This window comes from Pinus tabuliformis, chromosome 7 (assembly GCF_031772625.1).
Source record: "Pinus tabuliformis cultivar Carrire ecotype Pingquan chromosome 7, CPIR1, whole genome shotgun sequence".
NCBI lineage: Eukaryota > Viridiplantae > Streptophyta > Pinopsida > Pinales > Pinaceae > Pinus > Pinus tabuliformis.
Window position 1 is genome coordinate 970887286 of NC_142293.1, and position 7506 is coordinate 970894791.

Genomic DNA, 7506 nt, shown 5'->3' on the forward strand with positions numbered 1-7506 from the left:
CTTAGGGAGATAGTGAAAGAAGAGCTCCAGAAGTTACTCAATGTAAACTTCATTTACCCCATTTCAAATAGCCGATGGGTTTCTCCCTTGGTTATAGTACCTAAAAAGAATGGTAAATGGAGGGTTTGCATTGATTACATAGAATTGAACAAAGCAACCTTGAAGGATCACTTTCCTTTGCCCTTTATTGATCAAGTATTAGATACTTTAGCAGGTAAAACGTTTTTCTCATTTTTGGATGGTTTTAGTGGTTACAATCAAATTCAGGTAGCACCTGAAGATCAGGACAAAACCACATTTACTTGTCCATGGGGAACTTTTGCCTACCGAGTACTTCCTTTTGGATTATGCAATGCACCTGCTACATTTCAAAGGGCTATACTAGGAATCTTTTCAGATCTAATTCATGATTGTGTAGAGGTCTACATGGATGATTTCACAGTTTATGGTAACACATTTGAAGAAGCATTAGAAAATTTGGAAAAAGTCTTAATTAGATGTAAAGAAACAAATATTTCATTAAGTCATGAAAAATGTTTTATGATGTTTACTGAAGGGATTGTTTTAGGACATCATATTTCAGGAGATGGAATTAAAGTTGATAGATCCAAACTTGAAGTTATCTCCAAGTTACCTGTTCCAAATTGCCAGAAAGATGTTAGAAGTTTTCTTGGGTTTACTGGGTATTATAGAAGATTTATTGAAAAATTCACTAAGATAGCATCTTCTCTTTTCAAATGACTTACCAAAGATTGTGAATTCAAATGGGATCCTGAATGTCAGTCTGCATTTGAAACTTTAAAGACTAGAATATCTGAAGCACCCATTTTGAGAGGGCCAAATTGGAAACTCCCTTTCCACATTTCTACTGATGCTTCAGATACAACTCTAGGAGCTGTCTTGGGACAAAAGGATTTGGTCCCTTATGCCATTTATTACACCAGTAAAAATTTGACTCCCACTGAGTTAAATTACATTGTGGCTGAAAAAGAATTCTTAGCCGTTGTTCATGCAATCAACAAGTTTAGACATTATATAACCGGCTATGAAACTTTTGTCCATACTAATCACTCTGCAATTAGATATCTCATGAACAAACCTGTTACTAATGGCAGAGTTACAAGATGGATTTTACTTCTACAAGAATTCAACATTACTGTGTTAGATAGACCAGGAAAACAAAACACAGTAGCTGATTTCTTGTCTAGAATCCAAAACACTAACGAAGATTCTCCTGTAGAGGATAAGTTTCCAGATGAATACTTGTTTGCAGTAACTACCAAAACTCCTTAGTATGCAGATATTGCTAACTATCTAGTTACAGGGAAGCTACCTCCACACTTATTTCCTAATGAGAAAAGGAAAATCATTCAGGAGAGTTCACATTATTCTTGGATTTCTAATGAATTGTTCAAAACAGGGCCAGATTGTATGATTAGAAGATGTGTTCGGGAAGATGAAATGCCTGACATCCTTAAGGCATGTCATGATGAACCGTGTGGCGGACACTTTGCTGACAAGAGGACGGCCTATAAAATCCTTTCTTTAGGATATTATTGGCCTTCTCTCTTTAAAGATACAAAGCAATATGTTAGAAGTTGTGACAGATGCCAAAGAGTTGGGAGACCAACTCCTTCAAATGAAATGCCACTACAACCACAAGTATGCATCGAACCCTTTGAGAAATGGGCTCTAGATTTCGTTGGACCTATTAATCCACCATCTAAGCAAAAGAAGTATATATTGGTTTGCACTGATTATGTTACTAAGTGGGTAGAAGCCAAGGCATTGCCTTCTGCCACTGAAAATTCAGTTGTTCAATTTCTTTTTGAGGATATTTTTACTCGTTTTGGTGTCCCAAGAGAAATTGTGACAGATTAGGGAAGTCAATTTACATCTAAATTGATGGAGAAGCTGATGGAGGAATACAAAATCAAGCACAGAACATCTACTCCATACCATCCGCAAGCAAATGGTCAAGTGGAATCTACAAATAAAGTTCTTGAAAGCATCATCACCAAGACTGTTCATCTTCATAGAAGAGATTGGGCAGAAAGGCTTCCTGAAGCCTTATGGGCCTATAGAACTACATGGAGGAACACAACAGGACATTCTCCCTATGAACTTGTTTATGGGAAAGAAGTCCTGCTCCCCATTGAGTTCCAAATCAAGACCTTCAAGATGGCAGTTCAATTGGGGATGAGCCTATCAGAAGCCCAAAAACACAGAATGGACCAGCTAAATGAGCTAGATGAAATAAGACAAGATGAAATTCTAAGGACCGATCTAGTTCAACACCAAAGAATTAAGTGGCATGATCGACACATCAAAGAAAGAAAGTTTCAGAAGGGAGATTGGGCACTATTGTTTGATTCCAAGTTTAAGGACTTCAAAGGAAAATTTCAAACTCATTGGCTTGGGCCATATGAGATTGATGAAGTCTTTAACAATGGAGCAGTTCGAGTGAAGACCATTGATGAGCTTCAGACTCCTCTCATTGTGAATGGCCACCGATTGAAAGTCTACCACAAGCCACTCTCAAGGGAGGAATTTGTTAAAATGTTCCAAGAAGATTCTGCAATGAGGCTGGTGGAGAAGGATTCTTCTCCTCCATCAGCCTAGTCTTTGTTCCTTTCAGATTAAAAAAAAAAAAAAAAAGAGAAAAAAAAAGAAAAGATTTTTTTTTTTTCTTGTATAAGACTGAAAACCAATCTTGGATTGGCGGTCTTATGCAGAAAATATGAAGTGAAAATCAGGGTCACCTGACACTTTATATTTTCCAAAAAAAAAATCTCTCTTTCTCTTTCCATCTTATTCGCCATTTTTTCCATCTCATCATTTTCACTTCATTTTTCCTTCCAGTCCATTCATTCCATCTCATTTCACCAATAAAGTCCCTCTCAGGACTATTCCATTCAGTCAAGTTGTTTTAATCCTCTTTGTGCAGGCATAAAAGTGTTGCTGCAATTTCCGTAGCTAGGAGCCAATTCCGCAGCTGATATCAAGATTCCGCAGCCAATACACTCTGTTCCTGCAAATAAAACAACTCTGTTTTCAAAAAGAAATTTTTTAGTCAGAAGCACCATCATCATCAAAGAGCAAGGACACCTACAAAGTCAGCAACAAATCAAAGGTTAGCCACCATAATCAACAAAGGGATCAAATGCAAATGCATGAAGGTATGTTCCAAACTTTTAACCAACAGTTTGATATCATTTACGTATGGTTTTCAAATCATGGTAGGAGGCACTTAATGTAATGATTGACAAGATCCCCGTCCACTCCTCATCCATTATTCTGCGTAATCCACCTCACCACCTTCCTAACGGTTCCCTAATTGCTGTTGATTCGAACTTAATACGAACTGCTCTTCCATTAACTACTCGTACCTCAGTGACGTGTACTGGTGTACTACGGCTCTCCAAATGATCATTTCCGCAGCCAAGCGTACGCAGCCACCCGACGTTCAGGGATTTGGCCGTTGTATCCTCTACTCATAACTCCACTTCTCGCATGCATAACCTCATCTTCGTATTTTTATCTACTTCCTCACCCCACCATTTTCACTCTCGTTTCCATACACCACTCTCATTTCACCATAAACCTCTCTGTTTTATTTTCCTCACCGCTCCACTCAAAACCCCGATCACCAGTCCTGCACCTTACAGTTCATTGCATCACGGCCACTCTGTTATAGCCGTAATTCCCACTGTTGAGCACTGTTTTCCCGTGAAGCTTTCTCCTCCAGCGTTCAAACACCACTGTCAGAGCTGCAAGTGAACTAATAACCGAAATGGGAAAATTGTTAAGAGCAGAACCAGAAGGTTCGAAGTTTTTAGAGGGTTACCCACAAACAAAGGAGGCCCTGCAGAAAGCCAAATGGTTGAAATTCATTCAGAAGTTTAAGGGGTATAACAAAGAAGTTACAAAAGCGTTTGCCCGATCATTTAATGGAAATACAAATACTGTGGAGGTAGGAGACCTGCAGTTCACCATCACAGAGAGCAGCTTGGCCCAAGCAACCGCTTTACCTCAGACAGGAGAACGCTGGTTCAAAAACCGAACAGTTGAAGATCAAGAGTGGAAGAATATGCTAAAGAATCCAGGTATGGATACCTCCATTTTCACTAAAGGAATCCCTGTACGTGTTATTAAGGAAGAGTGGACTTCATTACTGTTGCTTGTTCAAAAATTTTTAACATGTGAAGGCCGTTTCGGTGTCATGTATGTATACCATGCAAGAATCATGATGCACTTTATGGATGACCATGCTATTAATCTACCTTATTTCTTGCTAGCTAGTCTAAGAAAAATGAGTGCCACTGTTCAAAAACACGTGGGAAACATTGAGCCCCACTTATATCACCATGGACTCATTAAAATCTTGATTGAGGAGCAGTTAAAAATTAAAAAGGATACATGGGAGAAGTTCCTTGTTAGAAACCATTTTCAAGAGGCAGCTGAAGCCTCTAAGTGCTCTCCTAGGGTACCAAAGAGAAGTAGAAGAAAAGGGAAAGAAATGGTTACCCAAGAAACTGCTGTAGAATAAACTGCCCCAGAAATTGCTATAGAAGAGACTGCTGCCCAAGACATTGCTGTAGAAGTTGAAGAAACTGCCCAAGAAATTGTTGCAGAAACTCTTCAAGAAATTGCCCAAGAAACTGTCCAAGAAATTGTTCAAGAGGAAAAGAAAAAGGGAGGCAGAACTAAAAGACAAAAGAAGGGTAAAGGGAAAGCCATTTTGCAAGAGTCATACCCTTCACCTGAGCCCTCAATTGAAGAAGATACCCAAACACTAGCTCATAGGCTTGCTCAGCTCCATGAAACTGCCATCTCCAAAAAGAAACAAAAGCAAAAACAGCAAAAGCCAAAGAGTACTAGCCTGCAAGTGAGAAGAAGCAGTAGACTTATAGAGAAGAAGAGTGTGACTAAAGAGAAACAGTCCCATTTCATTGATTTGGGCACACCTGAGAAGACTCCAATTCGGCTAGATATTGAGCTAAGTCCTCCAAGAGAGGAAAGCCCTTTCCAGCAAGAGAGAGAAATCAGTTTTCAAGGATTTGAATTTAGGCCAAGACAAATACCTGACATTGACCCTATCCAGTAGGAGGCATATGATTATTTGGAAACATTAGAACAATCTGCTGCCGGTCCTAGCACTGTCTTGCCCCTTGAACAACAGGTTCAATCTCTGAAGCAAGAAGTATTTGAGCTAGAGGTCCTGAATCGCCATATCAAACAGGAAAACGAAGCATTGAGAGAACAGAGCAAAGTGGACAAAATGGTCCACGACAACACAATGCTTCATTTGGGTCTTTGGCAAAGAAAGAACAGGAAATTGAAGAGGAAATGCAAGAAATTAAGCAGGGCCTTGGTTAACTTGAAATTCAGGTGCTTGGTTAGGAAACCAAGAGCAAATTTGACAACAAGGAGGAAAAGGAGAAGGTTGGATGTCTTGGCAGAGGCATCTGAACATATGGACTGAAAAATTATGACAAAGTTTTGGTTGCATGAGGACATGCAACACCCTCACAGTGGGGGTATGTTGAGCCTCAAACCTGCACTCATTTACCTATCCTCCGAACAACTTTTTCCTACTCACTTCTCTCTTCTGTCATCATTTTCTCCATCAATTTGTTCAACTCATTGCATTATATGTCTTTTTAACATGATTTTTTGACTGTGCTAATGATTGACTGTTGGTTTAGAATTTTGGTACAAGTGCTGCAATTCCGCAGCCAATACAGCGTTTCCGCAGCCGATCAGAGATTCCGCAACCATTTTCTTGTTTGCTATGTTCCACGTGTCCTCCAAAGGAAAGGGCCACATGGGCAAGTTGGTATGACTGTGTACATGGTTCGTGTGCTATCAGCGAAGCCAACTCACTCATATATACCCCTGGTCAATGCAGATGTAACCACGGTCAAACAACAAGGTTCCAAGTGGTGGCACGGCTCTGCGTGAACAGGTGAAGCACGTAACCACAGCTGTCATCTTCTTCGAGCCACGAAGACGGCAGGGGACAAGAATCTAACCGTGGATTTATCATCCACGATGACCGTTTCCTCAAACAGTGCATGGTGTTGCTGCGTGTCTTTTGCACAGTTAATTAGTTAGCTGGTGTTAGCTTAGTTTACGCAGAAGATAGTTTGTCTCTGCTGCTATAAATAAAGCGTTTGCATACGCTTAGTAGTTAGTCTTCAAGTCTAGTTTTTGGCTGTAATCATTTTCGTTTATAAAACTCTGTTTCAAAGAATGTTTTATACAACTTTTGTATTTTGTGACATGCTGATTTAATATCAAGAAGACTGTTTTGCTCCTACCCGTGTAGCTGATCTTTAACTGGTTGAGTAGATGGAGGGCCCCCGTTTGCCACAACCTATATACAGTAGTTTTTAATTTCATTTTCCTGCACTTTTTTATGTTTCATTTTCACATGTATACTAATGTACAGTTTGGTTTCTGCAATTTTCATTTCTTTTGACATGTATAATATTGTACAGTTTGAATTATGCCTTTACATTCCCAGCATTTTTCAGAACTGATCAGTTTGTTCTTGCAGGTGTGTTAGGAGCCCAGGATAGTGTGTTTTTCCTTCTTTTTATCACTAGTGGCATTTGAAGTTGTCTTATCTAAACTGCTGATTTTTAACTTTACTTGCATTAGTTTCATTGCTTAGTTACTTTACCAGATTTTGTCAAGTTGCTAATCTCTTGATGGTTCTTCTTATCATAATTTCACTAACTTTCGTGGGACCAAAATATCATCTAATTGCAGCTTGGTTTATTTAGTTTTGGACTCATATTGCTAATTCACTCCTAACTCATTTTCACATGATCGATTTAGCTAAAGACAGAACGTTAAGGGAGAATTAAGTAAGGTGATTTGTCACTTAATATTTGCATTGCTTTAGATTCAATAGAGGAATTAGAGTAGTGTTCTTACTTTCAACTGAGTTAATATAGATTTCATTTTCATCCTTATCAGCAGTAGAGGTATTGGACTAGTGCCATTGGTCTTTTGTTTGATGCTTTAGTTTCGTTTGAAGCTTTAATTTCATTCCAAGTTATTGTTCAAGTTTTCTCTTTAAATTTCAAGAAGCAATTAGAAATCACCACATACACACACATTCACTCACTTGTTTATAACTCCATCACATCACATTAGGAAGATAAGTCACACATGAACTAAAAATGACAAAAAGAACTAGAAAAGGCCACTTAAGTATATATTGTACACTTCACTTCATCAGCTTACGAGCCCCGGGTTGACAATTTATGATAGTAATTTAGACAACACTAAATTGACTAAACAATCGCAAGTAAAAGATATCCCTTAATCCAAAAAAGAGTATTTTTTTAGTGTCTAAGGGAAACCTCTTCAGTGATATCATTGAAAAAATGGGATTAAATTAGACCTAGAGAGGGCCAAATAAGTTATCTAGATTCCTTTCCCTGTGAACAAGAAAGCTATGCAGTCCTTCCTAGGGAAAATTAACTTCCTCCG